Raw genomic sequence first — 19,618 nt, forward strand, 5'->3', positions numbered from 1 at the left:
ACATTTAAAATAAAACATATTTCATAATTGGTCAAATCTTTCTTGAATTACCTGTCTTCTGGAAATAATTTAATATCACTAGTTCAATAAGGAGTTGAAAGAAAAAATAATAATAACAGCTCACTGGTTGAGTTAAGATACTTTTTGTGGCAGTTAAGATCAGAAATGTTACAAGACTGACTTTTCTCTTACACTGTTCTTTCTAATAATATCTGTGAGAATAAGGAATTAGGACTCTTTTTATATCCTGGATACAAACATAGATTTTGAGATGCTTTTTGTATCAAATAAGTTAACAGGGTTTATACCGCATCCAGATGGAGTCCTGCATCTACGTCTGGTATCTGTTAGAGCTGGTCCAGAGAAGGACCGTGAAGCTGATCAAAGGGCTAGAGAACCTCTCCTGTGAAGAAAGGCTGAAAGAACTGGGGGTGTTCAGCCTAGAGAAGAGAAGACTCCTGGGAGACCTCACTGCAGCTTTTCAGAACTTAAGGGGGTGCTTATAAAAAAGATGGAGAACAACTTTTTGCTCATGCAGATAATAACAGGACAAGGGGGAATGGTTTTAAACTAAAAGAGGGGAGATTTAGATTAGATGGTAGGAGGAAATTCTTCACTCAGAGGTTGAGGGACTGGAACAGGCTGCCCAGAGAAGCTGTGGATGCCCCATCCTTGGAGGTGTTCAAGGCCAGGTTGGATGAGGCCCTGGGCAACCTGCTCTAGTGGGTGGCATCTCTGCCTATGGCAGGGAGATTGGAGTTAGGTGATCTTCTAGGTCCCTTCCAACCTGAGCCATTCCATGATTCTGTAATACAGAAATATTAGATTTTTCATTGCAATCTTTTCTATTAACCAATTGTATGCCCCCCTCAATATAGTATTAGATTGCCATTCGTCCAAATGCAGGCCCCCAGAAGCAAATAAATCTAATCTCATCTCATTTATGTGAGATGGTTCTTGCCCTTATTTCACACCATCTCACTATCGGGATGCTGGTAGCCGAAATGGAAAAATCATAGAGTAGCGTAGGGTGGCATGGACCTCTGGAGGTCATCTGGTCATACTAACAGATTGCAAAGGTCCTGTTACATGCTAGCTTTGACCTGTAGCCTTGAAATTAGTGTTACCAGTTTGGTCTCTTTTGTAAACATTCTGAGCTTCAAATCCCATTGTCCAAGTCACTGATGAGGATGCTAAACACTATCAACTCCAGGTACAACCCCTCAAAAAAGTCACCAGTACTCAGTAACAGACTGAATTTCAAAGCAGTAATCACAACCCCTTGAGAGCAATGGTCCAGCCAGTTTTCAGCCACCTTGTGGTCCACACACGGTCCATATCTCCCTAACTGAATTGCAAGGATATTATGGGAGACTGTGTTGACTCTTGCAAAAGTCAAGGTAAATGATATCCACTGCTCTCCTTTCATCTCATCAAAGAAGACAATTAGATCATCCTGTCACAGTTTTCCCTTGATGAATTTGTGCTGTCTCCTCTCCCTATCTTGTCCTTCATGTGTCTAGACATGAATTCTGCTAGGATTTGCTCTACAATCTCCCAGATACTGAGGCAAGGCTGGTAGTTTTCTAGTTTTCCCTTTTGCCTTTTTTGGAGATAGGTGTGGCATTTGACTTTATCAATCTTCCCCAGTTGCTATGACCTTTCAAAGAGGACAATTAGCTCCCTCCTCACTCTCAAATGCATCTTTTCAATCCCATGGATTCATATATGTTCCATTTCTTTATATGATCCTGAATTTGGTTATACTCTTCTGTACATGGTACATCTCTCCCATATACTTTGGACTGACATTAGAAGTCTGAAAACAGAACTTGCAAGGAAAGAGTGAGGGAAAGAAAACATTAAGTACATCAGGATTTTTCAAGTCTTTTTTCACTAGATTGCCTTCCCTGTTCAACAGGTACACACACATTTTTAGTCTTTCATTTAGCTGCCAATGTAACTGTAGATAAATCCCTCCTCATTTTCAACTCGTTCAGATTTGGCCTTCTTATTTCATCTCCAAATGCATGACTGATTTTTTTATATCCTTCCCTTGTTAGTCCATTTCTGTTTCCCCCTCCTGTACTGTACGTTTTTCCACTTGAGCCCAGCCAAGAGTTCCCCAGTCAACCAGCCTGGTCTCCTGGTATGCCTGCCCGTTTTCTCACACATTGTGTTGGATTATTCTTATGCTTTAAGGAGATTATCCTTGATGAAAAAAAAAAAAAAAAAAAAAAAAAAAAAAAAAACTTTCATTTCCCCTACAGAATGAGTTCCTTTACTCTTCAGGACAGCCTCTCACATGATCCTGACTAGGACAGTTCGCTGAACAAACTCAGGGGTGTTCTCCTGAATTCCATGGTCTGGTCTCTGCTACTTGCTTTGCTTACTTACTGCATGATATTAGCCATCACTATCTCATGGTCACTGTAGCCAAGGCTGCCCATTACACACTCCATTCACAATCAGTTATTCCTTGTTCATAAGCAACATGTCCAGCAGAGTCCCTCACTGGTCCATCCAACATTTGCATTAAGAATTGTCTCAAACATGCTCCAGAATCCTCTGGATTACTTGTCTCCCACCTTTCTGTCCATCCATCACATACTGGAGTCATTCATGAATCACTGGGGCCTGTGGTTCCTTTCTTGAGGAGTCTTTTGGTTCTTTGAAATAGGCTTTATCCAGCTCCTCTTCCTGACTGGGTAGTCTGTAGCTCTCTCTCACAACAGTTGTTTTTATTGGTCTTCCTTCTGAGCCTGACTGCTAAACAGAAGTGGCCTTTCCTTTCTTCCACCACAGAGTTCCACACATTTGAGTGGCTTCTTTGCACCAAGTGCAGCCCCACACTCATCTTTCCCTTCCTGTGCCTCCTCACCTGCCTGTGCCCACCTACAGCAGCTCTGCCATACATTCAGAGCTATCCCACCACATCTCTCTAATGGCAAAGATGCCACAGATTTGTGACAGTGCACAATCTTCCAGTTCCTACTGTTGGTTTCCCAAGCTGAGTTTATGTCTGTACAGGTGCTTGCAAAAGGCCCTTAGTTGCTCTCCTTTCTCTGGTAGAGAACAAGAGCTTTCCAGGTTGCCATGTCCCATGTATATTTCCCCTCTATTGCCAATTCCTGTGAGCCACAGTTTCCATCCTTTGATGAACCTCATCAAAACTGTCCTTGCTAGGTTAGGAAGCCTGTTGGCAAAGATGCTGTGGCCCTTCTTTGTCAGATGGATCCCTTATCACCCCAGCAATCATCATATCTGCAAGAGGGTCCTATGGCTGAAGCCATGACTGCAACACCAGCAACATAGGCCCTGAACCGTGGGATACACCCACTCTACCCAAACCTTTGCTCTTCACTGGCAGATCTGAGAACACCAGCTCAAACCCCTTGCAATCCACCCTAGTCCTCAGCGTTTGTGTATAAATGTGCAGGAGGACAGGGCCAAAGAGAAGCAGAACATCAGCAGAAGGCGTCATGGGAAATGATGTCTTAAATCCTTCCCCGTCCTGAGACTCAAGAGCTTAACTTTATGATGTTCAGTTAAGCACAGACAGCAAAATAAAATGACTTAATCTTAATTCTGTGCTTGGGCCTGTTTATAGACATAATCATCCCTTTTTGATAAAGCATGACAGGACAGCCATGTGGGTTTTGTTTTTTGTTTATGTTTTTAATCAATTGCTCCATAACTAGCACGCTCACAAAAGAAATGGGAACCCTGGGTCCTAGGGTGTGTTCAGCTAAAAGGAGTTCAAGCCCTTCTACCTCACTGTCTGGGAGAGTACTCCAGCAGGCAGATGTACAGACTATTCAGGGCAGAAGAAAATGTGGTGCTTTTAGTACTTTCTACTGGAGCTGTTCCACCTTCGTAAAGGAATTCAAGATTTAGTAGGCCAAGAATGCTATTTTCCAGCCAAATCATTTAGGGCACTCTCTGGGAAAAAGGAAAACTTGGGTTCCAAACCCTGCTCCAAGAGACTGTTTTTTGTTTTTTTGTTGTTGTTGTTGCTGCTGCTGTTTTTTTGTTTGTTTGTTTCTTTAAGAAGTCATTTCATAAAGACTCCAAGGGAAGGTACAATGTACGTCTCTCTCTGCTGGAATATACACTGCAGTCAGACTGAAAATATCAACCTTCAGGCAGAATGGCTCCAGAAAGAGCCACCCCCAGTGATTTCTTCAGCAGCTTCTGATATTTTTTAAATCTAACTTGAATAGTATTCTCCTATTCAAAAAGTCAGATTCCCCTGCACAGCTAAACCATTCACTGTCTGAGCTGTGCTGTTCAGCCTGTGCTTTCCAGCAGTGACACTAACTAGGGAATCAATAGATTTTCTGGCAGAAGATGTAGAATATACCTGTTCCCTTCAAATCACAGTATGTCTAGACTCATGTCCAAACAAACTCATTGCTGCTAAAACAGGAAGCAAAGCATTTTTGGATAAACATACAAAAAAAAAAAAAAAAAAAAAAGAGAGAGAGAAGACTAAATTTCTTTTTTAGAGTTGTGAATTACATAGGATGCGGTAAATTGTCTAGTCAGTGTTTGTCTACATGTGGTCTGAACATTTTTTATGAAGATCCTGTGTTTAAATACATATATTTTTTGAATAAAGATTAAAATCCCAAGAGTTGTTATGCCAATAGCAAATTACAGGGCGTTTTCTTCATCTACAAGATCACTAGCTTTTGCCATTGGTTTTGGGTACTGATTTATCCAGAAATATGAAATGGAACAGTTGCCCTACCAGAAGCATATATTGCATTTTCAGTACTGCTGAGGGCACAGTTCAAAGAAAAATACATATAGGCACACTCTCTCTGTTCCCACTGCAGTAAGTGTACTTAACTTTAAAAGTATAGGGTACTTTGTCCAAGGGCGTTTCAGGAATTAAACACTTTTCTATAGTAACAAACTTCAGAACCATTCAGCATTCTTTCATTTTGATTTTGAATTTTATTCCTCAAATATTTTTTTTTCCTGAAATGATATACTGAACTTTACCGTTTCACTCTTTTCTAGGAAAAAATATCTTGCTTATAAAACGTCTTTCTTCGTATGTTACTAATCTCTTAAAAATTGGCTTAAGTCATATAGGTACTTCTGATGTCCCATTATCTTAAATCAGGAAAAGTCATTTTTGCTTAAAGAAATGTGGTCTTTGCAAAGAACTGGGGAAAACTCAAGAATTTAAAATCTTCCTACTACGGGTAAAGTTGTTTGGGCAGCTTTAGGTGGACAGACACAATTCACAACAGTCTAAGAGAATTCCTACACTTAGATTTTGGATATTCCTACCATTAGATTTCACTTTTAGGACAGAATCTATTCTAAGACTATTCTTAGTTTTACATCTTGCTTTACTACCCTGTAAACTTTTATATTTTTTCAGATATAAAGACAGCACGGGACAGGGATCAGCACTGTGACAGGATGTGTCCCAAACTCAAAACAAGCCAACCGAGCAAACTAGAAGCAGCAGAGCCATTTTAGTGAGCAGGCTAATTTCCCCTGTTTTCAAACAACTGGACTTAACCATACTAAGGTGATACCTAGTGTCTTTTTACATTGTACTCAGCATTGAATCTCTTACAGAAGCTTAATCAAACCTGGAAGCATGAATAACATGGCTGCAGTAAAAGTTAAATCCACGTAAACACCATGTAGGACACTAACTGATACATCTTTTTTCCCCCCGATTTTTTTTTTGTATTAATCTCACCATGACAGCCTGCACCAACAGTAGATCCTCCTCTGACTTGAACCCTGCTGCTTTAGAACAGATTAACTTGACTGACTCGATTAGTCAAACTTCAACCTGCCGCCACCTCTGCTGCTCTCAGTCCCACGCAGTGATTTACATATGCAGTGCATTCAGTTTCTAAGCATGATTTTTCTCCTATTTTCTTGCATCAAAATAATTGAGTGAAGAAAGTGCTTCAAGCTCACTGAAGAATACTAGTAACCACCACAGGGATACAAACTCCCACTAATCCTAGCATTAATGCAGTCCCAAATTGCTCAGCAAGGTATTTATTTACATGGTTCAGTCACCCTTCCATGCTGTGAATACTTTTCAGAGATAAACAACAGAAAAGAAGCATCTTCTTACTTTTTCCCCAAACTTATCAAGGAGTGGAATTTTCCCAGTAAGGCCTTCTCTGTCCAAATTTTAGGATGTTCTTTTGGACCCTTTCATGACATGGATACGAGTATATGGGTTCCCCAGCCAGAATGAGTCATAATATTGAGCATTTGCACAAAAGGCAATGGCTGACACCACCTAGATTGATAATAGCCTTACCCCACCACTTTCAGTCTAATCCTCTACTGCACACACACACCACCATATGCTTAGGAAAACCATGGCATAAGAGAGAATAAAATAGATGTAAAAAGCAGCCACTCTAAGCTGAGGCAAAAACACAGATCAGAAGTAATTTCTTGGAAAACATGTAAAAAGCACTGACAAATTGCAGACACTTGGAAATGCTTTTTCATATGCAGGAGTTGTGAAGAGCACACACCCACACAAAAGATTAGAGGGAAGTAGAGGCAGATAGAACATTCACAGCCAGTACCAGAATGCTTGGGAGGCAAACTGGAGGGCTTTCACTGTGAAGAGTGTAGTTTTGGATCACCACTGCGTTGAGCTCAATTTTTGAACTTTTTTTTTTTTTTTGGGGGGGTGTTTTTACAGTAGCTACATGCTTTTCTAGAGACCTTGATCCATCTCCTTGAGTAGGTTCACTTTTGTGTCCCAAAACTCCCCACTCATTAGAACATAAATAATGAAAGTGATTGGATTATGAACCTAGGTGGATTATACATTCAAACCAGTTGTAACACTGAAGTGTAAAATCAGTCCAAAGGCGACAGCACAGTAGATCACGAGAAAACAGTTCCCCCTCTGCCTTCGACAAGACTCAAGTATTAACAAAGCAAATATTATGATACATGAAAATAAATGACTTTGAGATAAACACAAGTAAGACTGCAGAGTAAATTCCTAAAGATTAGCTGCATGGATCTCTGAATATCCTGAATAACACTATTAGTCACTATGTGACTAATCATTATACCCTCAAGACCAGTTGCAGAATATGGGAGGAGAAATATAAAATTAAGTGTAAATAATGGAAAGTTTATCCTTGAGAAACATATTAACATATTTCAGGGTCTATTTACCTGTGAATACCTATCACACTCACCACTGTCAGCTGCAAGAAGGGCAATATCACATTGTGAGGTTAAATATTTGATTCTGTTTACCCCAATGCATTCCCCTACAAAATTGTTACTATTGTCGATAGTGTCATGATAGATCCAGTTCATGGAGTCAGGGAGTTGAGCTTGAGTAGCGCTCAGCCCTCTTATGCGAAGCATTACACTAAGACCTGGTGACAATCTTTTCAACCTGTTCAAGTAAGTCTCTTTGTATGATTATCATTCAATTTCTACTAAAAAAAAAAAAAAAAAAAAAAAAAAAAAAGACAGCTAGCAAATGGAAGAAAATGAATAGACTGAGATACATGGAATTTGTAAACTGCAAAGATGAAGTACAACAAGCAAGGGTATTCTAACTACTAGTAAATATTTCCTTATTAAAATGTGGAACAGAAAGAGAAAAGAAAGAGGCAGGTGAGGGGAAACTTAGAATTAAACATACAGAGCAGAAGAAATCCAGTTGTGTGTTGCTGCTGCTGCTCCATTGCTACCATGACTCACTCTGCAGTGTCCTTGTTCTGCAAGGACCACAGCTGAGAATGGGCTGTTATGTTCCACGTCCTTGTGCTAAACCCTTGCACAGCAAAACTAAGACACAGAGGAGAAAAACTTAGCTATCCTTGTGTTTAATTTTGATGAGTTGCTATTTCATGCCAATTGTTTTCAGTTGCTGAGTCATTTTAGTGGGAATTTAATTATTTACAAATGAAAATAGAAATATTATTTTAGTGTGCAAACAAGACACTCCCAATCCCACACATTATGGCTGTTGCAATTTATCAGGCTTACCCCTGCTGACAGTTTTTGAGGACTTGTTGGACTTAGATTAGGTATGAAATGAGCTCATTCTCTGTTGTAGTTCACTGGACAGTTATATACTTTACAGGCATTTAATACAGGAATTATTTAAGGGCTGGACCAGAGCGGATTCTTCAGATTCAGCAGCAGCAGTGCCAACATTTACTTAAGCTTTTCTTATCTGATTGCTGAAACAGTCAACTAACCCCTTGCTACTATTAGGTCCAGGTATACCAATTTGTTCTTAACTACTTCATTGCTGCCCACTGTACCAAGTATATAGGGCACAATATGTGTGCCTACTGCATCTCTGTGGTCTGGTTGGTTTAAAAGAATGGCATCATATTTATTGCCATGAGTCAAGGAAGATGAGTGCAGTTGGCAACAGCAGCCACTCACACTACACTGTGTGTCACGCCAGCTCCACTTCTATGTAAGTTACCAGACTGAAGCAACAGGCAACAATAGGAGATCATTAGATCTTAGAGATCCTCTTCTGAAACACTGTAAGGTCATAGAACAACAAAGTCAAAAAAAAGTGCTTCAGGTCTTGGTGAGCTGTTTGTAGATTTGGGTATAAAAGGATGCCCAAGTACAAGCCATCATATAAGAAGGTGAGAGAACAGCTTTGCTTTGTGGTTAGAACAAGATTGGGTTTTGCTGGGAAAGATGACAGAAACAATGAGACACACCTTCATTAATTTTCTCTTGGTGGGGGCTGTCACTGCAGGAGCAACAAGAAATTATAATAAGCAATAAACAATGATATGAAAAAAAATGAACAGGGAAGACAGCATTTTAGAGTCATTTTCCTACCAATCTGTAAAGATTGACACTTTGCAAAATCACTTTCCATAAAAGTTGAAGGATTGTAAACATAGTTCATTATTGCCTGTTCCTCGTCTTCTAGGCTTGACTTTCATCATGCTAGCAGCTGGACTAACAAAATCAGATGCAGAGTGTACGCAGTGTTTACCGAGAGCTTGAAGGTTATATGTCAAATCTGAAATTCCAGGTGACAGTGAAGTCCACTCTCCATGGATACGTGGATGTAACAGATACAAAGAAACAGCTAAAACACCTTTAACTATAGGTACTGATGGAACCATGACCATGGTACTAAAGCCTGGCACTTTGGGAAACATTAATTTAGGGAGTGGCTGAGAAATGAGCATCAGACAGAAATATTTCTATATAGGAGAGAATGCTGAATACTAGTAGCAAAGTGAGTTTCAACTTTCTACATAATACAGCCTTTCACATATTTATGCAAAAATATGTGAGAGTGATGAGAGAAAATTCAGACATTAGCTATTGATTCTGTTCCAGCCTAAACATAGGTACACGATCAAGTGCACTTGGAATGTTCCTCAGATATTCACCTAATCTGATGCTCAGAAGCCCTCTAAAATGACTATCCACCTGCATACCAGATTAAAAATAATAATAATAGTAATAATAATTCCTACTATCCAACCTAAACTCCTGCTGCAAATAAGTCAAACGAAAGTAACGCAAAGTCAAACATCTGTTCATCCTTCTCCAGCAGTGCTAGAGAACAACCCAGCACTGTTAATTTGCACCACCAATGGCTGCTTCCAAACAGAAAATCCATGCTAGCTCTCTCCCACTCCCCTCCCACCAAAAAAAAAAAAAAAAAAAGTATCCATTTTTCTTCATGTGTCATTCTTTAAATTTTGTTTTTCATTCTTGCTGTTATCCAAACTGTCCCTCAAGTTGAAAGAGCTCAGTGGCCAAAAGTCTTCTAAATGAGACTTTGTCATTTCCAAGCTGAAGGGAATAATACTCTTGTTGGGTTGACACTTGACATCCAACCTAGAATTAATCCATCCTAAAATTAATCCATCCTAAAGTAAGGGTTGACATTTTTTGAAACAGCTTCAGTTACTCAGCTCCAGACTTTTCATGAAATATTTTGTTGTTGCCAGGATGCATTTTTACATCAAATTTCTTTGTGCAGAGTTTAGTATAGTACTTCTCACATTTGAGCTTCATCTTGCCTATTTCCCATAACCATTCCAGCTGGTTGCATTCTCCAATAGAGGTGTGGCATAACATACAGGTGTCTTGTGCTATCACTGAGAGTAGAACTGTAGTAATGCTACCTATTTGTCTTTCTTTGAATTTTAAGCAAAACCTTCAGTTTTAAAAACCACACCTTGTCTACCTTTGAAATGGGAAGACCAGACATAAAAAGGTAGAAGCATAGGAAAAGATTTAATATTAGATAACAAGGCAAGACAAAAAGCCTTGCCTGGAGCTTGTTCTAGAGTATGATGTCCTACCCATTACTGATTCTTACAGAATTATATCACTGAACTCATTTGACAATCAATAACTAACTCTTGGCATGTTAAAGAGTTAAGAATGTTAAATTTAGCATTTGATTAGGGAACAATAGAGTTTAAATTTTTTTTTCTGTGCATGCTAGGTAGCTTTATGGTTAGACAGAGAGTGAAGTGCAGTCCATGAAGAACTTACATCACTTCTTGGCAGTAATGTTTGCCATCAAGGAGAGCCTACTAAGTATTTCTTTTTATGATCAAGGACTGTTGAAAACACACATATAGTAAGAACAATCTCTTAAATGAGAACTCTTAAAGAAGTTTACCATGGCCACAACTTCCATTCTTTCTTATGCTGGGGTATGAGCAAGTAGGGCGTGGGAAGTGAGGAACAAGTTTGACAATATGTTCAAGAACAGATAGTAAGTTAGCACAAAGTAGTATAGCTTTGCTGGCAACAGTCAAACTGTCCCAACTTACTCTAGTGAAAGATTTGGCCACAAAAGAGATAGCAGATCAAATAGCATTTTTTTATTAAAAACATTTTGTTCCATTCTAATCTCTGAGTAACAGAGCACATACACACACAAACTGTAAAGGAAAAGGTAGCTATTACTATGAGCAAATTTATAAATGGCAAGTGATACATGCAGTAAGAAATACTGGGGGATGGAATATAAAATACAAAATGCTGCAGTTTTAATCTGACGTTTGCAATCTGCAAGTTTGCAGTCCCGCAAGTTTACAAACCCAATGCAGTTAAGTGCAGTTCCAGCAGAAGTGCTGCCTTTGATTTCTTCCCACTGCCAAGAATGGGAAAATTTCAGCAGATACTGTTGAAAAGGATAGTGTTGTCTCTCAGGAACCTCCAAATTACTTTAATCTGCTTAATTTTATAACATATTAGCATTCAAGGTTCACAGAAGTACTAAACCAGCTGTTTCATAGGGAAGAGAGAGACAACGGGGGAGGAGGACAGTTCTTGATCAACAGCCTTGGCAAGCTGGGAGAGATAACTTAAGGGGATGCTGGTACAGGCTTGTGTCAGAGAGGAGGGGGAAAAAAAAAAAGATGCTTGTATTTTCTAATGCTTTTAATAGATCTTTTCTGCTTTTCCCACTGAAAGACAAGGCAAAAACTGAAGTGAGAAAGAAAGAAAAAAATCTTTAAAGGTTTCCGTGAACAGTGATAGAGAGAAGAGATCATTTTAAATCATATTAAAACCATCAGGAAAAATGTTAGATTTATCTCTGCATTTCAGGGAAATCAAACCCCCAGAGGTCAATGAGTTTGCTAAATGGGTGGGGGAGTGAGAGAACATTTAAAAAAATCATCCTCTAATTTGGAGCCAAGGTCAATGATTTAAACTTTAATGCTCATCTTGAAACCGAACAGACAATGAGCATAGGTGGAACCATCCCAACTAGCAATTACCCAGAGCCAGGCAAACAACAATTGCAGAAGTAACTATTACTGTACGTGAATTAATGTTTTCAAAGCACATATCAACTCTGCCAGCTTGCTAGCCTCTGGTCACTTCTGATGGTGATAACTTGTTAAGCCACAATACTCAGCCACGTACAGCTATATCAGGAAGTTGCAATTGTTACAAGATGTCATACCACCAGGCAGTCTCAGCTGCAGCCAAGACATTGACACTCAGCCTACCACCATTTCAGAACTCAATCTTCCAGGTCATGGTCGAAAACAAATGCCATAGAAGCTGGCTACCATTTATATATGAAGTCCAGTGCATCTTAACCAATGAACACACATGACTTCAACCTTGAAAATACATTGGTGAAGAACTTTCTTTGCAGAGCTGTCATCTTGTAGGAAAGGGGGGGACCCATATTCAGAATGACTGCATTTCAGGAGGTCTGACCAAACCTTTCCCACCATGCAGTGAATCTTATTTCTATGTAATTATATGGTTCACTACTCACTTCTTTAAACCCAAATTTAACTCAGCCCACACAAACTGGTGTCATCTTAGTGCTTATTACTGTAAAATATTGACCTCGAATGCTGAATCATAAAACAGAATTTCTAGAAAAGTTTACAGTGTGTGGTATATTAAAGAATCCTACACCCTGTTAAGTTTCCACAGTAGACAATTACTTTCAGGTTTCTTACTTGGCATTTTTGTCTCACATTTGAAAGTATTTGCCTGTAGGGAGACTGAGGGCTATATTCCAGAGTAGAGAATTTACTCAGAACTTTCTTATCCAAAGGAAGATATTGACACCAAGTGGATTTTATCTGTCTAGGCAGAAATTAGACACAACATTAAAAATACACCTGATAGGGAGTGGAAAAGCATAGTGTCTTTACAGTGAAATCCCTAAATTATCAACTTGTGAATTAAAATAGAAAGAGGCTGAAGTGAGAGTATGGAGTTTGGAACTACCAAGTTCCTAAATGGACTTATTAGAAGTATATCACCAAATGATTGAGGTTGCACATGCCATTAAAATAGTGTTTATGAAGATTACTTTTTATGAAGTATTTTTTAAAATGTTCAGCTCCAGGGGAAAATTTCAGCTTTTACATTTTTGTAATACGAAAGAGAGAGAGAAACTCTAAACTGCATGGCTCTGAAGGAACACTACAAAGCATGACAAAGGAGCACCTTGAAAACTCCAGAACAAAAGACAAATAAAGAGAATTGTTTGTCTATATTTTTTATAAAGAATCTCAATAAACAATTCATGCTTATACACCCAGTTTTGGGGACTTGTTTCCTGTTTGATTTAGTGTTTTGTTTTGTTTTCCAAATCAGGTCTGATCTCCATCTCAAGAGGTTGTTTCTTCTTAAGGTTTATGTTCAACTGGCCCAGTCAGAGCAGAGACACAAGAAGGGACACTATTTTCCCGGTCTAATGTTTACTTATCTGTTTCCATTTCTAATGACTAAATTAGGTGAAAATATTATTCACTGAAAAGGGATAAAAATATGAGCAAGAGTATCTAATTTTGTAAATATTCCTCTATGACCTGGCAATGTATGCAAAACTGCATCCTTCACAGATGGAGCTCTTGCAATACCTTTAACTGGCGAGGATGTTCACAAGTATGGAAAATTTTCACCAAATATTGTTCTCTTCATAGGCTTTGCTTTTGGGAAATGATTGTGCTAGTGATCATAGATGTCAGGCTGTGAGGTGAGGTCATATTTTCCTTCCCTTTGCAGTCCTTCTGGTAAGTACAAGATGTCTACATTTGGAAGTATTTACTGTTCTTCATCAACATAAAAAGTAATAAAAATTGTTAAATTTGTACAACAACAGCAAAAAAAAAAAAAAGTCCTGTTAAATTCAATATTCAGATTTCCCATTTAATCAACTAATATGACAGATAATACACTATCTGAAGTTCAAACTATTTTTTTTTCAAAACACTTAATAAAATGATACGAGATTTTCATGGAGATATTATGCCTTTAGCTCTTCCCTATATACGAAAAGAAAACAAACAAAACAAAAAACTAACAAAAACAAACAACAACAACAAACTGTTCCAGAATATAGCCTTCCCCCTGGTATTGTAGGCACTCTTCATATGGCATTCACAATACTCAATGGGCATAGAGGAAATCATCTAATAGACCCCATTGCAATGTCGCGAGAAAAACACCAGCTCTGTGACAGCAGCAGCAGACTAATTTCCTTGAGTAATGAGGGAAAATCAAAACTGATTATGGAAAGGAAGATACAGCACAGTTCATATACAGCTGTTAACAAATAAAAATACTATGAGAACTTCACTACACTACTTTTAAAAAGGCTGCTTTAAAATAATGTTAACATAAAATGTATATTTTAGTGAGCCTAACCTAACACACTATTTCTCAACATGAGTTTAGGCATGAAAGATAAGCTATAACATCCATGTGAAAGACTCATTGTGGTATAGTCGTCCAGCACAAGCTCAAAAGCCATGATACTCTGGGTATGCCTTAGGGTGCAATCCAAGAAGGAATGATCAGGGAGAAGTTAACAAGCAGAGAACTGAGGCACCTCTCAGGACAAGCCAGATCATAATCAAACATAGATATGAGGATTTACTACTTAAATACATTATTTGAGGAAAGAAATTTATGCTTAATCGATTAAGGTTATCAGTGCTCCAAAAACAGCAGGGAAGGAACTTCTTATGCACATTTTTCACAAACACTTCCTAAAACATAGAGAAAAAGATTATTACTTTTTATGCAACCTCAACTCCATGAACTATACTGGGGATCCTTTTCTGGATACATGATATGGATATAAATATATGATTTTAGTAGGAAGTAACTAAGATCTCTCTAATGCCCAGAGGAGCATAATTTTGTCAAATAAATTGTCAAATTACAATCCAAAACCTGATTTTCATAAATCATGTGAAAACTCTTTTCCCACTAACTAGAATATATTTTGCAGTTAATGTGCCTTTAAAAAAAAATATGTAACAGACCTTGCTCCCTATCAGTGAGCAAGGAAAAACTGTTTTGTTTTGTTTTTTTAATAATATCCAAATTATTCATTACTTCAGAGTGAATACACAAAGTACTATGTGCACTTGCTAAACCTCCAAGTTCCCCCAACTTCCTATTTTGAATTCAACTCTTTCCAAAGTTATTGATCTTTTAAGTGTCAATATGGAAAAATTAAAGTGATACAACAAATTTTATGGAAGATTTGCTGCCTCTGCACCTATGAATATAAAAAATATAACAGAGATCCACAGGTAAAAAGTATAGCTTCCTGTCCACTGGAAGATATAGAAGTACTGAACTGAAAGACATTAGGGATTTTAGCAGCTATTGCACATTGACCCAGGCCACTATTGATTGCAACAAGGAAATCAATAGGGAATGGAGGAGGCCAGAGTTGAAGGTTTCCTGGTTATCAGCAAGGCAAATATATGGCAGTCAGCCCATACAAAAGGGCAGTAGATATTCACATCTCAATGTAGATATAATAAGGTATGTTACTTTCTTAGCTATAAATTCTTTGAGCTAGGGCTGTGCAACTGACTGAGAAAGTACTGCCACTTGCTTCAAAGGGTTAGTGAAGGTAGAATAAAATGAGACTGGTTGTGACCAAAATTGGAAGACCACTGGAATCAGCAGCTGTCCCTTACCATACGTTTTGGCTTTGTTGTAGTGACTCACAGTTCCTCCTTTTCAAAGGATGACCCAGCAGTTAGAGGAACTGCAAATGTTAGCTGCATGCAGAAGCTGACTGGGTGTGATGGTACCAGAGGGAGTGATCAACCCTTCTTCAGTGGCTTTTACATCATGAAGATTATTTAATACAAGGTGATTTTTGTATTAATTTGCACAGGATGATGAAAATGGCATCAATGGTCCTTGCTATATCTCCTTTGAACTAAGATAGATGCATTCTCTTGGAAACCTGCGTCTACTGAAATTGGTTACCATGATTAAAGGGCTTTGGAGAAAAGGTAGGAGGTCCCATATATTGTTGACACTTGCTGAGCTTGTACTGAAGGACAGGTGCTGCTATCAGGGACCCAAGGGCACTGCCAGCCTTGCCTACCCTCTTGGGGTTCCCCCCACCTTGCCCCAAGACCAGCACCCCACGTCAGCCCCAAGGCCATCAGCCCTTGCCCTAGTGAGGCCCTGCCCTGCCTGGCCATAGGCCCTGCTGAGTCAGGCCCACCCATAGACCCATGACCCAGCCCAGCCTCGGCCTGCCCCCATACCCAGGGAGATGCCCTGTGTCTGGGGTTGCCCCAGTGTCTCCAGCTGCCCTGCAACTGGCTGGGATGGTAAGGGTGGGCCCTGACTGGTGACCTGCCCTGATGGACCCCATGGAGAGGCCCCACCACTCCCAGCCCAGCTGTGGCCTAGCATCCCCATGGCAGACCCATGCACCTTTCATGTGGAAGTATAAATCTTGCAGGTGCTGGGAGAGCACAGAGGCAGTTAATTCCCATCTTCTCCCAAAAGAGATGAAGCAGTTACCCTTTATGCTGCTACTTTTCTGCAGCCTGCATGCAGGGGTGTACAAATTAAATAGGTCCAGGCTACAAACAAACACAATGACCCATGATTATCCATGCTCTTAAACTGCTAACACAAAACTTAGTACAATTTTGGCATGCCTCCAGACAATATATGGGCATTGCTCAGGATAAGGACAGGCAAGGGATCTTTCCCAGATATTTGGGTTGCAGCTGCTCATCTTGGGGAAGTGAAAGGAAGAAAAAGGCAGTTTAGCAGTTTGGTGCCATACATGCTGCACTGACTGGCCTCAGGATCAGAAAATAGCTCCAGGCTTATTTTATCTACTTACATAGGCAGTGCTTGAGTCCACCATTGAACACTGAGGTTACATCTGTGCTAGTAAACAAAACAGACCACAAACCATTCTTTGATCGTAATGACCACAGGTTACAGCAGAGCTCTTGTCCATGCAACTAAATGTTCCTCCCATACAAAACAGAATGGTGACATCCATATTACCCGACTGTGGACAATCTCAAGTCAACAGGAACCATCAGGGAGAGCAATGGGTCAAAACTGTGTGAGAAAGCGTGCTAGTAGTTAAACAATATGGATGACCAGGATCCACTGCTTAAATGCTGACCGTCTTTCATTTAGGCAGTCTCAGAGTTGAACCGCAGGGTTAGAATTTGTTTCTGTTTCTAAACACAGGGATGTTTGAAATCTTGCATGTATTGCTGAGATTTTGTTGCTTTTGCTTCTTGTTTCTCCTTGTGAACCAATGCAGATTGGCATAATCCTTGTCCATGAATGGATTGGTAACAGTATGTTCAGGGAAGAATAATAATACCAGGAATGAAAACAAACATAAGTAATGCCCCATACATTCTGTCTCAGCAGTTATTTTCAGCCCTCAGATTTCCTGAGCTAGATTTGTTTTCCATATGTTCTGCTAGAGCCCGTGGATTTCTCTACCATAAGTTTATCTGCTATTCTTTGGGCCTATATAAGCAATCAAAACATCCTTTGGAAAAGAGTTTCGCAAATCTATTACCTGTTCCATACAAACCATCTCATTTTGTTTGCTTTGAACTTTGCTTCAGTCAATGTTTTGGTTTTTTTTCTTGTTCTTGTTGGAAGAAACAGTGAATATTAGATCTTGTCTGCGTTTTCCACAGAAACTGTGATATTGGAGGCCTCTGCCATTCTTCTCCAGCGGCTGAAATCACTTGTTACAAGTATTAGCCAGTCCACATTTGACATCTCTAAACATCTTTGTTGTCCTTTGAATCTTTTTCAGCTCTACTGTGTGTTGAGAGAAGACAGAAACAAAGATGCACGAGGTAACCAACACACAGGCAAAGCATGGATTTGTACAGTGGTATTATGATATTTTGATCTGTAATCCCCATTTTGAGGGAACAAAACATATGTTTTATTTCTTCTTTTCTGACCACCCTTGAGTGGTGAGCTGACGTTTTCATGGAACTATTTAGCACAGTACCAAAATCTCACTTCTGAGATTAATGGCCAGCTCAGAGCCCGTCACTCTACATGAGAAATTAGGATAATTTCTGCTGCAGATTTGCAACACTTTTTAATTTATCTGCATGTAGTTTTATCTGTCATTTTACTGTCCAGCCTCACAGGGTCAATTTTCAATTCTTCGCTGTCAATTCTCATCCACACTACCCTAATTAGCAGTGTATGCCAACAACTTTCTCATCTGAGGGCTCAACCCTTTTCCAGACCACTTAAATATATATATTTTTACAGCACAATTTCCGTAAGAGATCCCTCCCAAACTCCCTTGGTAACCCTTCAAGACCATGGATGTATGTGTTTCTATAAAAATACTGAAAGTCTGAAAAAACAAGATGGGGGAAGTCTGGCTTTGAATGAGGTTATAGGCATAAGACAAAAGAAAGTTAAACTCTGCAACAGCGTAATGTCAGAGTACAAATTGTCATGGTCCTGAGTGCACCAAGAGGCTTCCATTGCCCCAACCAGCCTCACTTGAACACCCACCCTCACCCTCTGCCGCTGGGCCCCAGAGCTCCAGCTAAGCTCAGGCTCTGGCCCACAGTTCTAGCCTGGAACACTTTATAGGTACTCTTGTAGTCAGCCCTGATACCTGCAATTCCTGACTGTACCTGTGTCACTTTCTTACCCTGTCTGATTATGACCAGATTGTTGATGGAAGCCTTTACTGTCAATAGCTCCAGGTCATGGACCAGCAGCACACTTGCTATTCTCTGACAGAAATAATATAGGAATGTAAGGTAGGTTTGGCCAATTGAAGTGATGCTGTAATGCTACATGGAAAAGAGAAGGGGAGAAGACAAAGTTAAATGAGGAGAAAAAAATTTAAACGAGGGAAATACAGTAAACAATTTAACTGCACCCACAAAGAACACAAGACTTGTGTATTTCCAACTGTCTTGCCTCAATAGGAAGTTTAATATTACCAGTCAGGGAGGATAGTGGTGCAACTTTAACCAGCTTAGAAAAAGATCAGAGAGGCTGCCAGAGCAGAACAGATAATAAAAATGGAAGAATTCAATTATAACTATAGAGACAGAGGAAATGTCACAGTGACGAATGATATAGTTTTAAATATCATGAAGGACTACTTGTTAAACTTACTAGTCAGAAAACCCACAAGTGAAGAAGCAATTTGGCTTAGTCTTGAGCAGATGAAATGTGGTTTGCAAGGTTACTTTTGAAGACTTGCTCTGTAATTATGGCTACTATATACTCAAATTTAGCATTCTTTGCAAGAATGAAACAGATTTAATTTCAAAAAAGAGAACAACATAAAAATGAAGAGGCTTGTTAAAAACAAATTAAAAGGAACACAGAAGGATAAAATTCTTGCAGGCAGACTTGAGATTATTTAAAGACAACTAAACTGAAGTCTCACTGTAAATGATACCTTCTAAGCAAAGAGATACAAAAAAGGACCCACCAAAGTCAAAACCATTAAATAACAGAATAAAGGAAAGCAGTTAAAGTTAAAAAGACTTCCTTTAAAAAGCAGAAGTCTTATCTGAAAAAGAGAAACAAAGAAGAGTATAAATTCAGATAAATCAAATGTAAAACCATAAAAGGCAGATGGAAACAGATTTTGAAGATTAACTTGGGTAAATAAGATCTTCTGTGCTTCCTGGCAGAAGATGTGTACAGTCTGTAGAGGTACTAGAACTGAGCATAGAAAAGTCAAACATAACAAAAAAGAAGTTAGATGAATTCTCTTTGTCCATTTTCACTCAGGAAGAGCTTAGCCACTGTCACAGCCACTTTCTTGATACGAGGCAAGTTTGAG

The sequence above is a fragment of the Cygnus olor genome, chromosome 3, assembly GCF_009769625.2.
Source record: "Cygnus olor isolate bCygOlo1 chromosome 3, bCygOlo1.pri.v2, whole genome shotgun sequence".
Taxonomy (NCBI): Eukaryota; Metazoa; Chordata; class Aves; order Anseriformes; family Anatidae; genus Cygnus; species Cygnus olor.